Source organism: Pleurodeles waltl, chromosome 2_2, assembly GCF_031143425.1.
Source record: "Pleurodeles waltl isolate 20211129_DDA chromosome 2_2, aPleWal1.hap1.20221129, whole genome shotgun sequence".
Lineage (NCBI taxonomy): Eukaryota > Metazoa > Chordata > Amphibia > Caudata > Salamandridae > Pleurodeles > Pleurodeles waltl.
The window spans coordinates 786,133,298-786,157,451 of NC_090439.1; the positions used below are offsets into that span (position 1 = coordinate 786,133,298).

Here is a 24,154-nt window from a genome sequence, read left to right on the forward strand (position 1 = left end):
CCCCACCCGAGCACTCGCACGCATCCATGCCGGCACCTCGGCTCAGCTGGGGCGACCGTAATGACGGCGACCACATCGAGGCTAGAAACGCACCTAAAGGCCCGCGGCGGTGATTCACTGCACATAATCTCTAATTACCGCGCTAATAGGGCGCACGTGGAACATCAAGCAGCCTTAAAAAGACCGTTTTCCTTCAGCCACTTGTTCCAAGCGGTCCAAGGAGAGGACGGTATAGGCGCACGGTGAGCGCCCCCTTTGATGTAGTGAGTGACTGAATGGATCACAGGCAGCACAGATAAGACTTCTCTTCTTCCTCTCCCTCCCTCTATTATTTTTTACTTTCTATCTGTTTTTCGACTACTAATTGTAGCCATCCCTTGTTACTACTTTACTCATTATGCAGTATCTTTTTATTTAGTAATGACAGTGGGTTCCTAGTGGGAACCCCAACGCTAGTCCTGTTCTCCCCTGTATTTGTACTGGTTACACCTGTTCCCTTCCCTTCCTCACTTTGTCTTTGTGTCCATCTCTTTCTGTGTTTCTCCTTAGTGTTTGACTATAAGGGGACACTCCCCCTCCTGGATACCAGAGGCTAGTAGCCTCTATGAAAGGGTAAGAGTTGTAATTCCCTGCAGTGGTAGGACTGTCCACATGTATAGTTAGATGTACCCACTTGGTCACTCTACGCATGAATATTGCCTATTATGAACATATGTGTTATGTGCATGAATGCATCCCCTTGACACGTGTGTAGTTGGTTGGTTTTTGCAGTGTCGTGTGCCACTATTTTTCTAATTGTTTGTTTATCCCCCATAGGCCGCCTCAAGGTAATTCCTTGGGTAAGGTAGACCTTTTACTTCACACTCTTTGACCTTCACATAGAGTAAATTTCCTCCAACGTGAGACGTAGGGATCCTAGGCCCTGACGAATGCCCCAAGACCTCTATTGGCTCACTTCTGAGGGCAGAAACATGTTGGCTATTAGTTAGGTGACCCTGTGAGTCCTTATCCTCACAGAGGTGTCCCAACCCCTGTTTTAACTACACCAATCAGACACCACCATTACATTTGTCACTCCTCACAGGTGTCTGCTTAGGTGTTTTTAATTTTTTCACTAGATTAGCTGGATCCCGATCTTTCCAGAAACAAGTTTATTTACGCACTCCCTCCTGTTCCTTTAACAGTGAGGTTGAGTCCGCCCAGGTGGCACTGTCCTACCTGGGTGGGTCTAGGTGGTCAAATGATGAAGCATGACACTATATAGTGTGTGAGACCACCTAGTCCGTAAAAGGAACTCCCCCTGGTGTCTCTCCCCGCGCATGCACTCTGCAGTTACATATTTTCTACCACCCAGTGTTCCACTAAGTCTCCAGAGAAAAACATTGCCTCATTTTAGTGGGTGGGCAAGTGACCACAACTGGGAAGTACCCAAAATGGCCTGGTTTTGTAAGACAGTTACCTGAGTATTTGGTCCTGGACTCGGCGGCCATTTAGGGAAACCTACCAAACCCAGACATTTCTGAAAATTAGACACCTGGGGCAGTCCATGGAAGTGTGGCATGTTTGGATTTCACAAAGTTTTCTCACCCAGAATACCCTGCAAAAGTGAAATGTTGATTAAAAACAATATTTTTCCTTGTTTTTCATCACACAAACTACAGGAATATGCAGGGATCCACAAAATTCCTACAACCCAGTGTTTCCCCATTTGTCCTGATAAAAACACAGCCCCACTTGTATGCCTGTGCCTAATGCTTGTGTCAGGAACGGATCACTCCAGGGTTAACAGTATCCCTTATGCAAGGACTGCCATTGGCCCTTGTGTGGTCCATTTCTGTGGTGGGCACTAGGCTTACGCACACAAGTGAGGTACTATTTTTATTGGGAGATTTGGGGGGATGCTGGGTGGAAGGAAGTTTGTGGCTCCCCTCAGAATCCAGAACTTTCCATCACAGAAATGTGAAGAAAGTGTTTTTGTTTTTCCTAATTTTGAGGTTTGCAAAGGATTCTGGGTAACAGAACCTGGTGAGAGCCCTGTGCGTCACCTCATCTTGGGTTCCACTAGGTGCCTAGTTTTAAAAAATGCATAGGTTTGGTAGGGGTCCCTAGGTGCCGGCTAAGCTAAAGGCCAAAGTTCACAGCTAGGCACTTGGCAAAAAACAGCTCTGTTTTCTTTTGGAAAATGTGATGTGTCCACGTTGTGTTTTGTGGGCATTTCCTGTCACAGGCACTAGGCCAACGCACACAAGGAGGTAGTCACCATAACCATATCAGATGGTGATGGTCCTTGGTGTCCATCTACAGGTGATGGAACAGTACATGAGGTCTTGTTGACTACCTAGTCACCCGTTCTGAACCAAGATATACTGTCTTTTGTTACATATATATTGTTTATGTAACAATACTTTAGTGCGCCATAGAAGTATATTTGTGAAACATGTTTGAGTGTGTGTGCAGTAACGTTTCCAACTTTTCCTTACAATTGAAGGTTGGTGAAGCGCTGATACACACACTGCACCATTTTTATCAGGATCTCAGCCACCATGTTTCACAAACTGATTTGTGAACAAGAACTTTTGCATTGAAAAATAAGATCTCACTTGGAATAAACGCAAGGAGGTAGTCACCATAACCATATCAGATGGTGGTGGTCCTTGGTGTCCATCAACAGGTGATGGAACAGTACATGAGGTCTTGGTGACTACCTAGTCACCCGTTCTGAACCAAGAGATACTGTCCTTTGTTACAAATATATTGTTTATGTACCAATACTTTAGTGCGCCATAGAAGTATATTTGTGAAACATGTTGTTTGAGAGTGTGTGCAGTAACATGTCCAACTTTTCCTTACAATTGAATATTGGTGAAGCGCTGATACACACACTGAAAAAGACACAGAGAAAAATACAGAGCTACATACCAACTCAACTCTAAACATCCAGAAATATACAGTGTTATGTAGGCCCAGAAACACACAATCCCCACCCACACACACAGACATACACAGTGAAAAACATCGTAGGAAGGCAGAAAGTTCTATGCACAAAGAAACACATGGGTACATAAACTAATAAGCACCTGGTGGACAGACTCAAAGGCATTCACATAAACAATAACACAAAGACATGCACTGACACAGCGCAACACACACACTGACAATTCTGCACACACACAAACATGCATCAGAGATAGAAACCCACACACAAACATGCTTGCATGGTACACAGCGACATTTAAACAAGTTCACAGTCACACTAACGTACAATCACAGCCACACAAAGTCAGACATAGATACAAACTCACCAAAATATGCTCTGACATATGTTGATACAAACACACTAACTAGACATACCAAGCTATGCCGAACAAACATACAGCACAGGCAATCAGCGACATGTAAAAACATATACAGACACACACATTCATAACCATATGTATTCCGATCCACCCAAAAACACACATGCACACAATGAAGCCTGTTTTGCGTTAACAAATCGTGTAAGGGCCACACTATTGCTTTCATTTAAAGGATACAAATTCCAACCTTTGAGAAAATGGAGTGTAATTATGGAACAGCCCTATGGAGCTCTACCTTTGTTTCATACAACTTCTCAACCCTGCCCCCACTTCTCTGGCTCAGTTCGCTGGAGCTCCTTCACTCCATGTGCTCTGTAATCATTCATTCTGCTATTCATCGATGTAATATTTCTGCATTTGTACATTTAGATTAATTAATTTTGTAATTTGCTAGCTTTTCTGTGCCACCCTCCCTTCCTGTGCTAGGTTTCTGCATGATATATTGTAAGAGTGGGCTCATTATGTGTTGCATACCAAAGAGTGCAAACTGTCTGCTTTGCAAAAAAGACATTGCAAGTTTACAGGGGGTTAGATCTTGCTCAATGCTTACTACTGGTTGTCGCTCTCATGCACTTGCTGCTTATTCATTAGCTTGTGTGTGCGTTAATTCCTCTTCGTGCGTTTGCCTTTCCCCTGAAGCACTGCCATATTACTCGTGTCTATCCAGTGCCTACCCTTTTTCTTTTTGGTTAGGCACTCCATAACAGTCAAATCAAATCAAATCATTAATATTTATAAAGCGCGCTACTCACCCGTGCGGGTCTCAAGGCGCTAGGGGAAAAAGGGGGGGGGGGGTTACTGCTGCTCGAAGAGCCAGGTTTTTAGGAGTCTCCGGAATGCGGAGTGGTCCTGAGGCTGGTGGGGAGGGAGTTCCAGGTCTTGGCTGCCAGCCAGGAAGGAGAAGGACCTCCCACCCGCCGTGGAGCGGCGGATGCGAGGGATGGCAGCGAGCGCGAGGCCCGAGGAACGGAGGAGACGGGTGGGGGCGTAGAAGCTGAGGCGACGGTTGAGGTAATCCGGTCCCTTGTTGTGGAGGGCTTTGTGTGCGTGGGTGAGAAGTCGGAAGGTGATCCTTTTGCTGACTGGGAGCCAATGCAGGTGTCTCAGGTGTGCGGTGGCTGTTGCGGGGTACGTCAAGGATGAGGCAGGCCGAGGCGTTTTGAATACGTTGCAGGCGTTTTTGGAGCTTGGCGGTGGTCTCAGCATAGAGGGTGTTGCCGTAGTCCAGGCGGCTCGTGACGAGGGTGTGGGTCACGGTTTTTCTAGTGTTGGCGGGGATCCAGCGGAAGATCTTGCGGAGCATGCGGAGGGTGAGGAAGCAGGTGGAGGACACGGCGTTGACCTGCTTGGTCATGGTGAGAAGAGGGTCCAAGATGAAGCCGAGGTTGCAGGCGTGGTTTGCGGGGGTCGGTGCGGTGCCGAGGGCCACCAGGAGTCGTCCCAAGCGGATGGGGTGTTGCCGAGGATGAGGACTTGCGTTTTGTCAGAGTTCAGCTTTAGGCGGCTGAGCCTCACCCAATCTGCGACGTCCTTCATGCCCTCTTGTAGGTTGGTCTTGGCGCTGGCGGGGTCCTTGGTGAGGGAGAGTATAAGTTGGGTGTCGTCGGCGTAGGAGGTGATGATGATGTCGTGCTTGCGTACGATGTCGGCGAGGGGGCTCATGTAGACATTGAAGAGTGTCGGGCTGAGTGATGAGCCTTGAGGTACGCCGCAGATGATCTCGGTGGGGTCTGAGCGAAACGGAGGGAGGTAGACTCTTTGGGATCGGTTTGAGAGGAAGGAGGCGATCCAGTCCAGGGCCTGGCCTTGGATCCCGGTGGAGCGGAGGCGGGTGATTAGGGTGCGGTGACAGACAGTGTCGAAGGCAGCCGAGAGGTCGAAGAGGATGAGGGCGACTGTTTCACCGTTGTCCATCAGGGTTCTGATGTCGTCTGTGACTGAGATGAGGGCGGTTTCAGTGCTGTGGTTGGTTCGGAATCCGGTTTGTGAAGGGTCGAGCAGGTTGTTGTCTTCCAGGAAGGTGGTCAGCTATTTGTTGACGGCCTCTCTATTACCTTGGCGGGGAAGGGGAGGAGCGAGATGGGGCGGAAGTTTTTCAGGTCGCTCGGGTCAGCCGTAGGTTTCTTTAGTAGTGCGTTGACTTTGGCGTGTTTCCAGCATTCGGGGAAGGTAGCAGAAGAAAAAGAGGAGTTGATGACGGCCTGGAGGTGCAGGGCGATGATGTCGTCGGCTTTATTGAAGATGAAGTGAGGGCAGGGGTCCGATGGAGCGCCGGAGTGGATCGAGTTCATGGTGGTTTTGGTTTCTTCGGTGTTGATGTGGGTCCAGTCGTTGAGGGTGATGGTCGGAGGAATGGGTTCGGTGATGCTTGGTTGGGTCTGGTGTCCGAAGCTGTCGTGGAGGTCGCTGATCTTGCGATGGAAGAAGATGGCGAGGGAGTTGCACAGATCTTGTGAGGGCGTGACGGCGTTGGGGTTGGAGAACTCCTTGACGATGCAAAAAAGTTCTCTGCTGTTGTGGCTGTTTTTGTCCAGTCTGTCGGTAAAAAAGTTCCTTTTGGCAGCGCGGATCAGGTGGTGGTGTTTGCGGGTAGCGTTCTTGAGGGCGGTCATGTTGTCAGCGGTGTGGTCCTTGCGCCAGGCCTTCTCGAGGGCGCGACAAGTTTTCTTCGATTCTTTGAGGGTGTCAGAGAACCAGAGAGGTTTTTTGGTGTTGGCCTGTCGATGCATGCGTTTGAGGGGAGCAAGGTTGTCTGCGCAGTTGGAGATCCAGTTCGTGAGGCTGAGGGCTGCGTCGTTGGGGTCGGTGGTGAGGGAGGGTTGGTTGGCGGCGAGTGCGGAGAAGAGTTGCTCTTCGGGGATTTTGTTCCACTGTCGACGAGGGATGGGTTGAGTGCGGAGGTGGCGGGTCTCGCGTCGGAATGTGAAATGTACACAGCTGTGGTCGGTCCAGTGTAGAGCGGAGGTGTGGCTGAAGAAGACGTGTTTGCTGGCGGAGAAGATTGGGTCAAGCGTGTGTCCGGCGATGTGGGTGGCGGTGTTCACCAGTTGCTTGAGGCCGAGGTTGGCGAGGTTGTCGAGCAGGGTGGTGGTGTTGGAGTCGTTGTTTTGTTCCAGATGGAAGTTGAGGTCGCCTGGGAGGATGTAGTCCGGCGAGGCGAGGGCGTGCAGGGAGATGAAGTCGGCGATGGCGTCGCTGAAAGGGGCGCGCGGTCCGGGAGGACGGTAGACGAGGGATCCTCTGAGGGTGGTCCTGGGGTCGGTGCGAATCTGAAAATGCAGGTGCTCCGCGGCGAGAGGGGTGTCTTCGGTGGAGATGGTGACGCTGATGGAGTCTTTGAAGATGATGGCGATACCTCCTCCTACTTGGTTGGTGCGGTCTTTTCTGGAGATCTTGTAGCCTTCGGGGATGGCGGTGGCGATGTCTGGAGCAGAGGAGGCGTTCATCCAGGTCTCCGTGATGAAGGCGACGTCCGGTGCTGTGGAGTCCAGGAGGTCCCAGAGTTCAACGGCGTGCTTGTGGACAGAACGAGCGTTGACCAGGATGCACTTGAGGTGGTTGATGGTGCGTGGGCTTGTGGTCGCGGTAGTTGCGTGGTGGAAGATGCGTTTGCAGGAGTTGCAGGCGAAGGGTCCATGGGTGCGTTTGGGGTGAGCTTGGAAGCAGGTGTTGGAGCGCCCTGGGTTGAGGGCGTGGAGGGTGGTGGGGTCGTAGCGGATCAGCGGGCTTGGGAGAGCTGGGGACCAGGGGTCGTGGCGCTGGGCGCGGCCCAGGCGCGGACGGGCGCAGACGGGATTGCCTCTGGCGTGCCACAGGCGTGCCAGCGGCGCGGCTGCGCAGCGGCCGCCATATGAGGTGGGGGGGAGGGGTCAGCTGGGGTCGAATGGGAGCTGGGGGGCGGGGGCGTGCAGGAGGTCGCAGCGGGAAAGCGCGAGGGAGGGGGGGACAGGTAGAGTGAGAAGAGCTGGGGGAGGGGGGTTTAATGGTGGAGGGGGGTGAGTGTTAGGAGGTTTAGGAGATTAGGGAGAGAGATAGGAGTAGGGTTGTGAAGATAGGGGAGGGGGGGTTGTAGAGGTGGGTGAGGGTGAGAGTGAGAGGATAGGAAGATAGGTAATAGAGGGGGTGGCGGGAAGGGGGGGAGAGATAGAGAAAGTAGATAGATAGAGAAATAGGTAGATAGAGAGATAGGTGGATAGGAGGAGGTGGAGAGTGAGGCAGCGCATGTGTTTTCCAGCTGTCTCCCTCATACATTTCTCTTCCCCCTCTACCACACTCTGTATTGCTCTCTCTTTTGTTCGTGTACTTCTTCTCTGCCCCTTCCATGATGCAATTGCCCTCGTGAGCTTCTCCTTGGCATTGCTTTCTCACCTGTGTGCTTCTCTTCCCCCCTCTCCATGTTGGTGTCTTTCTCATCCAATTGCATTCCCTCCTGCACTTTACACTGCTTCCTATCTGTTGTTTGCTTCCCCACCCAGGCCTTCATTTTACTACCCCCCACTCACGCCCTCTGTGTTGCTTTCTCCTCTCCTCTGCCCCGGTTTTGCTTCCACCCATGTGTTGCTGCACCCCCACCTCCTTCCAAAAACAAAAAAACGCTTTAGCACATTTACTTTCTTCTATTGAAAGAACAAATTTAGATTGATAAATAAATGAAAAAAGACGGCCAGTCATTTTGTGGGTGCGTGCACGCATGATGTGCACGCTTACAAAATGAAGCGGCTTGCAGAGTCATAGGCTTTTTTTATTTTTTTCTCTTACCGTGCTCAGCATTGCTAAAAACCATTGACAAAGCTATTAGGCAAAACCTATTGGCTTTGCCACTGCTTATTTTTAAAGCACTAAAAGTAATTCACTCAAATACAATAATTCACAACCGATTAATTTCCAGACTGAATTTCCTGTACGTATGCAATCATGTAAAACACCGATCCTTTAGGTAAAATATAATCCCAGGAGGCAAGTAAGGGCATTTCAGCTTTAACAGAAAGCTCTCCTGCCTAACGAGAGGCAGTTATTATCGATTACTCTGTGTTTATATGCGAAGTCCGAAGGATTCAGCACCTACCAGGTATTCTGCAATCCGCTCCTCTGACAACCTTAATCCAGTTTAGTATTCGATGCCAGGAATGACGTGCGGCAGCCTCGGGCAGAGATCCCTATGGAGACATACAACACAAAGGTTACAGAGCTCCATCATTAGGGGGGGGTTTCAGTTCAGCCACCTAAAGATCAATAGCTTTGTTTCCATCAGAAGCAACGTCGATAGCCTCATCAGCCACTGCGCGGTCGATCGCTTCTTTTTCATACTTATTAACATTTCAGGCCTTTTGTGAATGTATATTTAACAGTCGTTTAAATTCTAGCAGCACAGATATTGGGGCCGTAAAACATCAGCAGCAGACGTAGCAGGTGTCAATATTCACTCTTAATTAAACAAATACATCAACATTGTGGTCTATACGTAGCCTGCAAAAAAGTGCAAAACACTAATAATTAATGGCCTACATAGCTACTAAAACGTTTGAGAATGAAACAGTTTCGTGCTCGAGAGACAGGAGTTTAGGGCCAGGTGTATAAATGCATTTTCTTGTCGCAAACCCTGAAATTCTGTCATTTTTGCAGATTACAGGGACTTTGCTGCTCAGATTTTCCACGTGCTCTTCTTACCTGGTGGTAAATTTGAGAATGAAGGTTAATCCAGGTCACGAGCAGGGACAGCGGCAGGCGTGCACCCACCAATGCAGCTGCATGGCATCAGGTTGGGTCCGGCCAGAGACTGGCATCCAGTAACCCCAGGTGGGATGTCTCTGTACCCAGTAATCCCAGGTATGGGGGAAACAAACCAGGCAGGTACTCTGAGAGGTCCGAGTCCAACGGACTCATAACGAGAGGCCTATTGTTCCCAGCGACTCCTGCCTAGAGTCCTGATGACCCAGACCATCCTCGATGGGCACAACACACACGTTTGGTTCTAGAGAGTAACACACACTAGGGACCACCACACATTGAAAGAGATGTATTGGATGCCTTCTTAAGGTGATGTGAAAAGTTTGGTTGTGGCCTCTAAACACTCTTGGATTGGCACGCGCTGATTACATTACCACTGGTGTTTTACGACACCGGACCAAAAAAATCATCTGCAGCCGAGTGGTTTGTTAACTCGAAATATACACCGAATATTGGATCACTCTCTTTGCCTGAACTATCCAACTACCACCAGGAGAAAACAACCAGTGGGAAATCCAAATACGTCTGGCTTTAGCAAGCTGGCATGATAATTATTTTTTAATGCACACGTGTGGCTAAAAAAAAGAAAATATGCTGAGAACTAAACCTGCCTGATGCTTGCAATACATTTTTTTTTAAACCCTTCTTTTAATGTAAAGAAAACAGTACAATTCCTAACAAACAAGTGTACTTGGGACATAGAAAGAAACTCTATTTTAGCAATAATGCACATGACATCAATCAATCAAATGGTACTTGTACAGCACTGCTATTCACCCGTGAGGGTATCCAGGTGCTAGGTTACTTGGCTCCATAGAAATGTCAGGTCCTGAGTCTCTTTCTGAAGTCCACCAGTAATTGTTATGTTCGGAGGTGGAGGCTGTTCCAGGACTTGGCGGTGAGGTAGGAAAAGGAAAGGCCTCCACTGTGGCTTTGCAGATGCGCAGTGTCTGTGCGGGAGGAAAGAGGGGCAGAGCATAGGTCTCTGGATGGTTGGTGGAAGTTCAGGCGAAGGTTCATGTAGGCTGGTCCTTAGTTGTGGAGGGCTTTGTAGGTGTGCGTCAATATCTTGAAATGGCATCTTTTCTGGATGGGGAACCAGTGAAGATTCTTGAAGTATGGGGTGATGTGGGTCTGTTTGGGCAGGTTGAGGAGTCTGGCTGCTGAGTTCCGTATTGCCTGGAGTTCTCTCATGAGTTCAGTGTTGGTTCCTGCATACAGTGCATTGCCATTGTCCAGCCTGCTGGTGATTAGGGCTTTAGTGACGGTTTTTCTCATGCGATGGGGAACCATCTTAAGAATCTTTGGAGCATGCAGAGTGTGTGGAAGCAGGCGGAGATGGCGTTGATCTGTCGTTTCATGGTGAGTTTTCTGTCCAGGGTGATGCCGAGGTTGCGGGCAAGGTCTGTCGGTGTGGTGGAAGGGGTCCGAGTTGGGCAGCGGGCCAAAAGGTGTTGCTGCAAGATGAGGTGTTGTTTCCAAAGATCAGCACTTCGGTCTTGTCCATGCGGAGCTTCAGACAGTTGGCCTTCATTCAGTTGCTGACATTCTCATGCAATTGTGGAAATTGGTCTTTGAGGTGGTGGGGACTACTGAGAGTGAGAGTATGAGCTGGGTATCAGAGTAGGCTATGATGTTGAGATCGTGGGTTCCACCAATGTCAGCCATAGGTGTTGTGTAGGTGTTGAAGAGGGTGGGGCTGAGGGCTGAACCTTGAGGGATGCTGCAAATGGTGCTCTTGGGTTCCGAGGTAAAGGTAGGTAGGCAGATTCTCTGAGTTCGGCCCATGAGGAACAGTGCAATCCATCTGAGTGCGTTTCCCTGGATCCCGGTGTGGTGCAGTCTCTTGATGAGTGTGTGGTGGGATACAGTGTCAAATGTTGCGGAGAGGTTGAGGAGAATCGGAGCTGCTGATTTGCCCCTGTCGAGTAGGGTGCAGATGTCTTCAGTGGCAGCGATCAGGGCGGTCTCTGTGTCGTGATTGGCTCGGAAACCAGATTGAGAGGCATCTGGCAGGTTGTTTCTCTCCAGATCTTCGGTGAGCTGCTGGTTGAGGATCTTTTCTAAGACTCTAGCAGGAAAAGGGAGCAGCAAGATGGGGTAGAAATTCTGGAGTTCACTCGGGTCTGCAGAGGTTTTCTTGAGGAGAGGTCCAACTTCTGCGTGTTTCCATGTGTCGGCAAAGGTGCCTGTGGCAATGGATGCGTTAAGGATGGTGGTAAGATGGCGGCTGAAATCTTTACTCCCTAGGTTGAAGAGGTGGTGGGGGCAGGGGTCCGTGGGTGCTCCCCAGTGGATGGATTTCATAATTACAGGAAAAGATAAATGGTGCAAAAAATATACAATGGGATTTTAATTACTGTAACTTGAAATCATAGTTTATATTTAGCAGAAATTAAAAAAAGAAAAAAAATATATATATATATACAGGGAGTGCAGAATTATTAGGCAAATTAGTATTTTGACCACATCATCCTCTTTATGCATGTTGTCTTACTCCAAGCTGTATAGGCTCCAAAGCCTACTACCAATTAAGCATATTAGGTGATGTGCATCTCTGTAATGAGAAGGGGTGTGGTCTAATGACATCAGCACCCTATATCAGGTGTGCATAATTATTAGGCAACTTCCTTTCCTTTGGCAAAATGGGTCAAAAGAAGGACTTGACAGGCTCAGAAAAGTCAAAAATAGTGAGATATCTTGCAGAGGGATGCAGCACTCTTAAAATTGCAAAGCTTCTGAAGCGTGATCATCGAACAATCAAGCGTTTCATTCAAAATAGTCAACAGGGTCGCAAGAAGCGTGTGGAAAAACCAAGGCGCAAAATAACTGCCCATGAACTGAGAAAAGTCAAGCGTGCAGCTGCCACGATGCCACTTGCCACCAGTTTGGCCATATTTCAGAGCTGCAACATCACTGGAGTGCCCAAAAGCACAAGGTGTGCAATACTCAGAGACATGGCCAAGGTAAGAAAGGCTGAAAGACGACCACCAGTGAACAAGACACACAAGCTGAAACCTCAAGACTGGGCCAAGAAATATCTCAAGACTGATTTTTCTAAGGTTTTATGGACTGATGAAATGAGAGTGAGTCTTGATGGGCCAGATGGATGGGCCCGTGGCTGGATTGGTAAAGGGCAGAGAGCTCCAGTCCGACTCAGACGCCAGCAAGGTGGAGGTGGAGTACTGGTTTGGGCTGGTATCATCAAAGATGAGCTTGTGGGGCCTTTTCGGGTTGAGGATGGAGTCAAGCTCAACTCCCAGTCCTACTGCCAGTTCCTGGAAGACACCTTCTTCAAGCAGTGGTACAGGAAGAAGTCTGCATCCTTCAAGAAAAACATGATTTTCATGCAGGACAATGCTCCATCACACGCGTCCAAGTACTCCACAGCGTGGCTGGCAAGAAAGGGTATAAAAGAAGGAAATCTAATGACATGGCCTCCTTGTTCACCTGATCTGAACCCCATTGAGAACCTGTGGTCCATCATCAAATGTGAGATTTACAAGGAGGGAAAACAGTACACCTCTCTGAACAGTGTCTGGGAGGCTGTGGTTGCTGCTGCACGCAATGTTGATGGTGAACAGATCAAAACACTGACAGAATCCATGGATGGCAGGCTTTTGAGTGTCCTTGCAAAGAAAGGTGGCTATATTGGTCACTGATTTGTTTTTGTTTTGTTTTTGAATGTCAGAAATGTATATTTGTGAATGTTGAGATGTTATATTGGTTTCACTGGTAATAATAAATAATTGAAATGGGTATATATTTGTTTTTTGTTAAGTTGCCTAATAATTATGCACACCTGATATAGGGTGTTGATGTCATTAGACCACACCCCTTCTCATTACAGAGATGCACATCACCTAATATGCTTAATTGGTAGTAGGCTTTCAAACCTATACAGCTTGGAGTAAGACAACATGCATAAAGAGGATGATGTGGTCAAAATACTCATTTGCCTAATAATTCTGCACTCCCTGTGTATATATATATATATATATATATACACACACACACACACACACACACATCTTTAAAAAAAAGAATGCAAAAGGCATATGAAAAGTACAGCAATCACATCTATCCTGGCAATGAAGTGCACTTCTTTCAAAAAGCCATTCACTGCAAGATGCACAAAGGTTAAAGTGACGTTATAGCTGGGTGACAGTGTCAGTTACAACATAACCAAAAATACCACTGAAACTTATCAGTTATAGTTAACTGAAGTAACTAAGTCTCGACCTGCAGTAACTATAACTCACTCTCCCACCATGCACATTATTGTCATAAATGTAATTTTAGAAATCATCAGTGATGTTATCAATGCCGTCATTGTACAAGTTATGAGTGATGCAATATGTAACAGTATGAGAAGTGCATGGCGAGGGCGTGAGTTATAGTTATTTGTTATGATGTTAAGAATGCTGTTATTGAACATGTCTTGAGAGATGTACTATATGAGGGTATAAACCATGCACGGCAAGGGTGCGAGTGACAGTTACTTCAGGATGCAAATTAAAGGGAACACTCCACAGCCTGTCTGAAGTTCATCTGAAGTATTCTGGCCATCAAAGCCCTTGCTCAAAAGATGTCTCTGAGAATTTAAGGAAAACCAATTACCTGCATTAAGGCGTTTTGCTAAACTCCCTACATGATAAATAGGCTTTATATGCAACCTCGTTCTCATTTTCTTGAATATAAGTAGCAGCTAAGGGCCTCATTGCAACCATCTTAAACCCAACCTGGATGTTACAGCTCCTTCAATGGACACCTACCTACCAGCTAGGGGAGGCTGGGACACATTTTAGCAAGAGGATATAGCTAACAACCACAATCAATTTGTGGACAAGCATAAATATGTGATGCCTCATGTGGTTAAGCCTACTTAGAGCCAACATGGTACCTATGAGGGAAAGTGATCATGGAAAGTGGTTAGTGGCAGGATAGTGCGTCCCAAACTCTCACCCTCCTCATGTGGCTTGGATCATCATTGGGTTTGCACCTATGTGGAAAATGGACTTCTGCTTGCTCAACAGTAGGCCATGTGGTACTGATTAGTCAATGAATGTGAGAAAGTAGCCTCTTTCTAGCCTTGTTACCCCCACTTTTGGCCTGTTTGTGAGTGTATGTCAGGGTGTTTTCACTGTCTCACTGGGATCCTGCTAGCCAGGGCCCAGTGCTCATAGTGAAAACCCTATGTTTTCAGTATGTTTGTTATGTGTCACTGGGACCCTGCTAGTCAGGACCCCAGTGCTCATAAGTTTGTGGCCTATATGTATGTGTTCCCTGTGTAGTGCCTAACTGTCTCACTGAGGCTCTGCTAACCAGAACCTCAGTGGTTATGCTCTCTCATTTCTTTCAAAATTGTCACTAACAGGCTAGTGACCAATTTTACCAATTTACATTGGCTTACTGGAACACCCTTATAATTCCCTAGTATATGGTACTGAGGTACCCAGGGTATTGGGGTTCCAGGAGATCCCTATGGGCTGCAGCATTTCTTTTACCACCCATAGGGAGCTCTGACAATTCTTACACAGGCCTGCCACTGCAGCCTGAGTGAAATAACGTCCACGTTATTTCACAGCCATTTTACACTGCACTTAAGTAACTTATAAGTCACCTATATGTCTAACCTTTACCTGGTAAAGGTTAGGTGCAAAGTTACTTAGTGTGAGGGCACCCTGGCACTAGCCAAGGTGCCCCCACATTGTTCAGAGCCAATTCCCTGAACTTTGTGAGTGCGGGGACACCATTACACGCGTGCACTACATATAGGTCAATACCTATATGTAGCTTCACAATGGTAACTCCGAATATGGCCATGTAACATGTCTAAGATCATGGAATTGCCCCCTCTATGCCATCCTGGCATTGTTGGCACAATTCGATGATCCCAGTGGTCTGTAGCACAGACCCTGGTACTGCCAAACTGCCTTTCCTGGGGTTTCACTGCAGCTGCTGCTGCTGCCAACCCCTCAGACAGGTTTCTGCCCCCCTGGGGTCAAGCCAGGCTTATCCCAGGATGGCAGAACAAAGGACTTCCTCTGAGAGAGGGTGTCACACCCTCTCCCTTTGGAAAATGGTGTGAAGGCAGGGGAGGAGTAGCCTCCCCCAGCCTCTGGAAATGCTTTCTTGGGCACAGATGTGCCCAATTCTGCATAAGCCAGTCTACACCGGTTCAGGGACCCCTTAGCCCCTGCTCTGGCGCGAAACTGGACAAAGGAAAGGGGAGTGACCACTCCCCTGACCTGCACCTCCCCTGGGAGGTGTCCAGAGCTCCTCCAGTGTGCTCCAGACTTCTGCCATCTTGGAAACAGAGGTGCTGCTGGCACACTGGACTGCTCTGAGTGGCCAGTGCCACCAGGTGACGTCAGAGACTCCTTGTGATAGGCTCCTTAAGGTGTTGCTAGCCTATCCTCTCTCCTAAGTAGCCAAACCCTCTTTTCTGGCTATTTAGGGTCTCTGTCTCTGGGGAAACTTTAGATAACGAATGCAAGAGCTCATCCGAGTTCCTCTGCATCTCTCTCTTCACCTTCTGCCAAGGAATCGACTGCTGACCGCGCTGGAAGCCTGCAAACCTGCAACATAGTAGCAAAGACGACTACTGCAACTCTGTAACGCTGATCCTGCCGCCTTCTCGACTGTTTTCCTGCTTGTGCATGCTGTGGGGGTAGTCTGCCTCCTCTCTGTACCAGAAGCTCCGAAGAAATCTCCCGTGGGTCGACGGAATCTTCCCCCTGCAACCGCAGGCACCAAAAAGCTGCATTACCGGTCCCTTGGGTCTCCTCTCAGCACGACGAGCGAGGTCCCTCGAATCCAGCGACTCTGTCCAAGTGACCCCCACAGTCCAGTGACTCTTCAGTCCAAGTTTGGTGGAGGTAAGTCCTTGCCTCACCTCGCTGGGCTGCATTGCTGGGAACCGCGACTTTTGCAGCTACTCCGGCCCCTGTGCACTTCCGGCGGAAATCCTTCGTGCACAGCCAAGCCTGGGTCCACGGCACTCTAACCTGCATTGCACGACTTTCTAAGTTGGTCTCCGGCGACGTGGGACTCCTTTGTGCAACTTCGGCGAGCACCGTTTCACGCATCCTCGTAGTGCCTGTTTCTGGCACTTCTCCGGGTGCTACCTGCTGCTGAGAGGGCTCCTTGTCTTGCTCGACCTCCCCTCTCTCTCCTGGTCCAATTTGCGACCTCCTGGTCCCTCCAGGGCCACAGCAGCGTCCAAAAACGCTAACCGCACGATTTGCAGCTAGCAAGGCTTGTTGGCGTTCTTTCGGCGGGAAAACACTTCTGCACGACTCTCCACGGCGAGAGGGATCCGTCCACCAAAGGGGAAGTCTCTAGCCCTTTTCGTTCCTGCAGAAACCGCAGCTTCTTCTGTCCAGTTGAAGCTTCTTTGCACCCGCAGCTGGCATTTCCTGGGCATATGCCCATCTCCGACTTGCTTGTGACTTTTGGACTTGGTCCCCTTGTTCCACAGGTATCCTAGATTGGAAATCCACAGTTGTTGCATTGTTGGTTTGTGTCTTTCCTGCATTATTCCTCTAACACAACTTCTTTGTCCTTAGGGGAACTTTGGTGCACTTTGCACTCACTTTTCAGGGTCTTGGGGAGGGTTATTTTTCTAACTCTCACTATTTTCTAATAGTCCCAGCGACCCTCTACAAGGTCACATAGGTTTGGGGTCCATTCGTGGTTCGCATTCCACTTTTGGAGTATATGGTTTGTGTTGCCCCTATCCCTATGTTTCCCCATTGCATCCTATTGTAACTATACATTGTTTGCACTGTTTTCTAAGACTATACTGCATATTTTTGCTATTGTGTATATATATCTTGTGTATATTTCCTATCCTCTCACTGAGGGTACACTCTAAGATACTTTGCATATTGTCATAAAAATAAAGTACCTTTATTTTTAGTATAACTGTGTATTGTGTTTTCTTATGATATTGTGCATATGACACTAAGTGGTACTGTAGTAGCTTCACACGTCTCCTAGTTCAGCCTAAGCTGCTCTGCTAAGCTACCATTATCTATCAGCCTAAGCTCGTAGACACCCTATACACTAATAAGGGATAACTGGGCCTGGTGCAAGGTGCAAGTACCCCTCGGTACTCACTACAAGCCAGTCCAGCCTCCTACAATGAATAACAAAGTATCAACATGACAGATGATCACAGAGTTTGAAACCGAACTATGGCCCTAGGAATCCCTAAACACTCAGCACAACGCCAAATACAAAACTCCTGAAGTATTAGAAAATACCCAATCTACAACAATGGGCACACAAAATACATTTTTAGTAATGATGCGTTGACAGGCACCTTGGTATTGTTATATAGAACTCCCATAACCTTGATCTTCATTTACTGATGAATCTATATGACCCATGGGTTTATCGCATGGAGTAAGGTATTTACAGAATAAGACGCGAAGAGTTTGATTGACACACCCTGTTTTTCTTTGAAAGCTGTGGAAGTGGGAACCGCATTAACATTGTAATACCTAAATTTAAAGGTGATATACATCTGATTGTTTAAGGGGGCACTGAGTGGGATATATAGCAGGACAGGCATTGGAAGTAAGAAGAAGTAGGAATTTGTATTAGTCTGGACACTAGAAATGTAGACATCACAAGCTTTAAAAGTCTGATCCAGGTCTGTTTTCCCTTCCGTAAGAATGTGTTCCTCAACAGAAATAGGCCCTTGAAGAGGAAGACGGAATCATGAGTATGTTATCATTGATCAGGAGGATAATTCATTTTTCGCATCAAAGTTGGAAGTTTAAAGTGAGTTCAGTGACTCGTTTCAATGGTAGAAACGAAATGTTCGACAGCAATCTCTCACAGCCTCTGGTAAGACTCTCAGTACATGTGGTTACATCAACATTACAGCTGCATAGGTGTAAATACACAAATTGCAGACCACAAATTCTCAAACCAAACCACATTAAATAGAACATGTTTTTAAATTTATGAAATATTAAATTGAATAAACGAATATATAAAATGCAATGGCAAAGTTTAAAGCAGAATAAAGCAAAGATCACATCATGATAGCCTCTGGTAAGGCTCTCAGTATATGTAATCACATCAATATAACAGTAGCATAAGGACAAATAATTAAGAAACATTTAACATACAGCTCAATTTGAGGTTAGTCGGCTAAGAGGCCTGGGCGAAACCTTCGATGTGAGCTACCTTCCAGTGCAACATGCATACAGGACAATTACTAAAATAGGGAGATGCCTTCCAAACTGTAGCTATAATCAAAACCTATACTAAAAGTGAATTTAGCTTTTTTCTTTTGATTTCACAACAATGAAAACATATCACCAATGGTATCACTTGTATATGACACAAATCCTCAGCAGACACGTTTTGCGTATAAACACTTTATCAAGGCTATCTGCACATACTACCTGTCTCATTTTTTTGCTTAACGTGTCACCTTAAGAATCTCAAATAAGAAGAAACATGTCAATTTTAGGATTTAGTTTAGCAACTTTAATGCATTCAGTTATTGTTGATTGTACAAAGCCTCTAAAAAAGCAGCTCTATGTGGTGCATGAGTCGACCTGCACAGATTGTGAAATCAAAAAGAATGAGCTGGTATTACACTTGCAAAGGGAAACGAGCATTGCCAAGACCAGTAGCTTTCGCCTTTGTTGAATCTTTTGGCTTTGTCAATGTTTTTTTCACATGTTTTTTACACGTTGCACAGCAGTTGAAAGAAGAAAAAAAAGGACCTGCAGGAGCCTGCAGTAGAAGGACACTGGACACCAGAAGCAGTACTTGGTCCAGGCTCCATGGCAGGACAAAGACTTGAAGCCCAAGAGAAAGAAAGAGGCGAGGAGGAGGCGCTGACCAGCAAGGAAACAGGAGTGACGTGGAAGTCAACGGTAAGTAAAGTGACGTGGGAGCCAGCCAATGGTATGTAAAGGTAAATAATTGGCAGGCTCCAATTCCCTTTTAAGATTTTTTTTATTCGAATACAAGCGATTTCGCAAGCACAGTGCAAGTGCTGTGCAGGTGAAACCTAAATTTCACTCTACAATCTGCAAGTCAGATTCTAGAAACCTCAAAACCCACAGATGATTGTGATATTATTTTGTGACTAATCTTAATAAATGCTTAATTGAATCTTGCACTCTACTGTGCAGTGCAGTCAAGTAGTATTTATTGTAATTTCATGTATAAAGCACTTACTACCCTGACAAGGTGCTGAAGCCCTTTGCACCAGACAGCATGCGAAATCAGAACCAAATGTCACCGGCTAGTCCAGTGCAATTAGTTATTGGAATTAGTCTTGTGCACTCAAGCAAACCATTCCATGCACTCACTCCAGTTTAGAAGTGTGTCTGTGTACTCAGCTAAGTATGGAGAAAAATCACCTCCATCAATTAGAAAGTCAATGGTTTACGAGCTGCAATGGAGGCTACAGGCTCAGCAGTACGAAACACTTGCACATATGTAACATTTGGAATAATGTTTAAGTTTCTCAGCAGAACTAAAAAGTCCTTCCTTTTCTTTTTGCTGCTTTGGCAATGCAGCTTCTGGAACTGCTCACTGTGCAGAACTATATAAATAACTTGCAGACTCAAGTCACTTGAAGACTGATATTATGTTTGGCTATGTCTTCAACACAAAGTTCCACCTTTTACTAAACCTAGCTGTTTCTACCCTAACAAACCCCATTATTTTATCAATTTCTCACCAAAAGGGGTAAGTTCACTGGGGTGCAACAGGTGTACGTGCCAGCTGTTTGCACCTGTGGGACACTTTTTTTTATAACTTAAGTGGCTGCAAACTCTTGTAGGGACCCTATTGTGACATGGAAAGCACCAGCACAACATATGCTCAGAGGTATTTCCCTCATTTGCATGGGGGCAGGATTCCCTGCAAATGAGAGAAGCATTTGCACATGCACTGTGGGTGCGAAGCTGAATAAGCTGTTAGAATGCACACCGATAACGAGCCATATAGAAGTGACGCACAAGGAATGCGCCCCAGATGGCACCCATTATGATGGAAGGAACCTAGAACGGTTTCCCTCTAAGTGTCTCCTTGCAAGCAGGTGCAGTCATTCACTCACACTCACTCTGAGGAGGGTCCTCTGCCTGCAGCCAAAGGTAGACCAGACAACTTCAAATAGTTGTGTGCTGTTCACAAGGCAAGCACACGTTTGCACCTGCACTCTGACCAGGGCATTGACTGTAATGTGACTGTAAAAGAATGCACTGTCCCAGGGAGCTGCTGGCACACCCAGTTAAGGGTGCACCGCTGTTCAGAGTGGGACAGTGAGTCCTATCTGTAATACAGCCTCAGGTTTCCATATGCTAATGGCACAAGCCTGTAATAGTCATCAAGAAATCAAGGCATTCAGTATCTTTAATTGGAGAGGAACTATGCTTTATTTTCACCACACCTTCCTCTCTGGTGTCAATTTTGTTCTACCTTTAAGGAACCTGTGTCAATTCCACTATTAAGAAAAGCTAATCACGAACACAGCCAATGTAGCTAATTGCCAACCTGTATCATAACTGCATTACTTTACCAAATTCCTGGATAAGGCAAGCAGTCAAATGCAAAATTCTAGTTTTTTTTCTACTGACTTCACACATGCCAGGAGACTGAGTCAGTGGTAGCTGCTGCTATGTACAGCTTGGGGTCCATAAAAACGGCTGCAGCTCTGGTCTAATTTGATTTATTGGTAGCTTTCAACACAGTTGCCCAACAGCTTCTTATAGCTTTTCTATACTCAACTAGCATTATGGATACAAGCACACAGACTTGATCACACCATTACAAGATTAAATGGTGGCTTAGTTTGCCTCATCACTGGTCCAGTCAAGCTTTGACTTGTGTACTTCCCCGCGGTTTGGCCCTCTGGGTTCTTTTCCAATGTATATGTGTTTCTCAAACATAGAGATAGCCAGTGGCTGTGTACTAAGATGGTGCGCACTTCCAAAAAATGTTTTCTTCTTTGCTGGTATTAAAATCCAAAAAAGTACATATTATTGACAGTTAGACATATATATAGTATACAGAGTGCCAGAGTGGCTCCACACCCAGCCACAAGGTGTGTAGATTGTGATCACGAAGGTCCACAATGAATGAATTAAGTTGAAAGAACCACGGCACATCCAAGCATTCCAAATGTAAGTCCTTTATTCTTCTTGGGTATTCAATGAAAACAGCAAACTTTGTACCAATCCATGTATATACAGCCGACACGTGTTTCGTCGTGAAAACGACTTTTTCAAGGCTGTGAAACAATATCCAAAACATATCATGGTCAGCCAATAGTTCCAATGCCTAGTGTACGATCTTTGCCATCACCAAAAAAATGTACCCCTCCTTTTATGTTAGGTGGGTTAGCAAATAACCGATTGGTGCTCGCCTAGATTGCCAGAGAAAGGAATAATAGGCATGCTGAATGGATATAGCCCATCAATAAGAATTTAATGGAGTGAGTCGTTGTATCACCCAGTGTACAAGATTACAAAAATGCATATCAATGACCCTAGTGGCGAACAAACAAGAGGAGGAGAGAAGATATCTGTATAGAAGGTTTGATTCATTACCAAGGTGTACCGTCAAATATATATTGATATATCTACACATGTGATAAGCAACTTCTACACCGAATATTACAAGACGACCATATTGTGACACAGATCAAATAACTTACAGTCTTTAATGAGGTATGATTCTTGAGTATAATCCTTGGTGGTTCTTTTATTGCTTCTTTTAATACCCAAGAAGAATAAAGGACTTACATTTGGAATGCTTGGATGTGCCGTGGTTCTTTCAACTTATATGTGTTTCTCTTCTGGCATTCCTGATCAAATCGCTTAGCATTACATTTTGCTGACTACACCTTGGTCCTCCCTCGGGCTTCTGACAGACATGGGCACCAACTCCGATATCTTTAAGGGCAGCTTGAGTTCTGTAGATTGGCTTTGCTAACTGTCTGAAAATGAATGGTGCAAGATAGAAATCCTGGTTCAGGTTCAGGAGATCTGCTTTGGTCTACAGTCATGAACTATGACCCGTAGGAACATTCACATTAAAATCCATATTTTAAATAATGCTGGGGATAGATCGACTGAGAATTATGCATAATCCTGCAGGTCAAGGCTCTGATCAGCTCTTCATTTTTACAACTACTTACTAAAGTGATTTAGTGTGCCAACCTTTCTGGGGGGCTTTGTACTGCAATTTCTGTAAAACAGTTTATTTAGGCAGGCTGCAACTGATGCAAAATGTGGCAACCTATATTTTATCGAAACCTTGAGACTCAGATCATATTAACGCTGCCTTAGTCTCTCTGCATTCACTGCCTGTACATAGTTGCAGTAAACACTGGGCTCTCCCTTGGGTTCACAAGGAAATGACCAACAAGCCATTGTTCCTTCTGTGCTCTGGGGCCACCCAGTGCACACGAGACGGAGCCTCTGTTCCCACACTACTTTAGGCCATCAAACACCAGGTTGTCAATGGGTGGCAGACAATTCTCACTACAGATTGCCAGGCGTTGGAGTTGGTTTCCAGGAGCAAACAAACAAGCTGACAACTTCAGAACGACATGGCCTTGTCAAAACCAGCTATAAACCTGCCTATAGGTCTAACCATGCTCTATACTGCCATCACACCCATACCACTCTGATGCACCCCCTGCTTTTAAATGTCCGTAAATGGGGACTCGAACCATCTTTTTCAATCCTGCGGCATTATGGTGGTTCTATTACGATACAACCAAATAGAAAGAGAAAAAACATACGGGAGCCTCTGTTTAGTTTGCCATCACAATCAACTGCTCCAAACTCCCTCTCTCCCCCGTTTCTTCACTGCGTTCCAGGTAATCCCGCCTCTCAGACACAATAATTAAAGGCAGACATGACAAGCAAGTGACGTGAGGAGATGACGTGGGTCACCTTGCTCGCGCACAGGTAGAAGAGAAATTACAAATGTTCTTCTTCCATTTCCATGAAGTCTAATTAATGTCTCGCTTCTCAGCTCGAGGCTCTTCTGAACCCAGCAGCCTGCAATATCGGTCAAGGTGACGAGAGGCCGCCTGCCACCAGGAGCTGGTTGACTCTCCACTGGCTGCTTAAGAAGTGACCTTTTACCTCAAACCTCAGAGTGTGAGCTCATCCGCAGGCTGGCTCCAGATGTCTGTGGCCTTACTCTGAGCGGCACAGCGGAAACGTGCCTCGGATACCTCCCGCAGAGCCATCCTTTACAGCCCACATTTCAGAGATCAGAGGAAGCCGAGAGGTTACTAAAGGGTCCAAACTTTCCAACAAAGTTACATAAACAACCTGTTATTACAGCCGTTGCACATGAAGGTTGTTACATGTAAATACCAAATATTTTCTGTACATTACTGAATGGTCAACAAGAAAGTGAATCCTACAATTGCTTTCAAGAACAATTACAGTTTCATTCTCAAACAATTATCGGAGAAAAGATACTCCAGAGCACGGGTACGTTTCTCACAGTAAAATATCATAAACACATTAATCATACTGGTAGTGTTTTATAAACTAGCGATCTGTACATAGCTTTAATTTAGCAACAAACTCATTAAATTTGCAGGAGAGCTCCGATCTATTAGCTTTGTCAATGCTGGATTATATTTACTTTACAGTTCTAAAATGGAAGTTTCATCTGTGTACTCCAAATATTCATATAAACCACAGCAAAGAATAGGTAAAAAACGAGCGAGAAAAAGTTATCCAAGTAAGAGCGTTTCTACAAACGGCACAAAGGAGCTTGAGATGTACAGAAAACTCTGTAGGTTACAGATTTCAGAAGAATTTCAGGAGCAGAGGGGACCGAGAGCCTGCCGCAGATGCCTGCGTGGTAGTGTTAGCGCACTTGCCATTGGGTTGTGTGATGTGATCAGGACGGTGTCCTGGAATAAAGCTAATGCACCTGCTGCGCTTTTCACCTGCCTTCTGCGCAAGGGCGTGTCTGTCTAACCTGCTCGTCACACATTAATAACAGTAGTACTGTAGTTTAAATTGATAATGTGCTTGAAGAAGGTTGGGGATTCTGAT

General features: G+C 46.4%; 1 protein-coding gene across 1 annotated transcript in view; it reads right to left on the reverse strand.

Annotated features, from left to right (window-relative positions):
* PAG1 (phosphoprotein membrane anchor with glycosphingolipid microdomains 1) overlaps positions 1-24,154 on the reverse strand; it is a 483,338-nt gene that overhangs the window by 393,618 nt on the left and 65,566 nt on the right. The window contains exon 2 of the mRNA XM_069220408.1: positions 8,422-8,512. The gene's annotated coding sequence lies outside the window, so the exon portion shown is untranslated. The remainder of the gene's footprint in view (positions 1-8,421; positions 8,513-24,154) is intronic.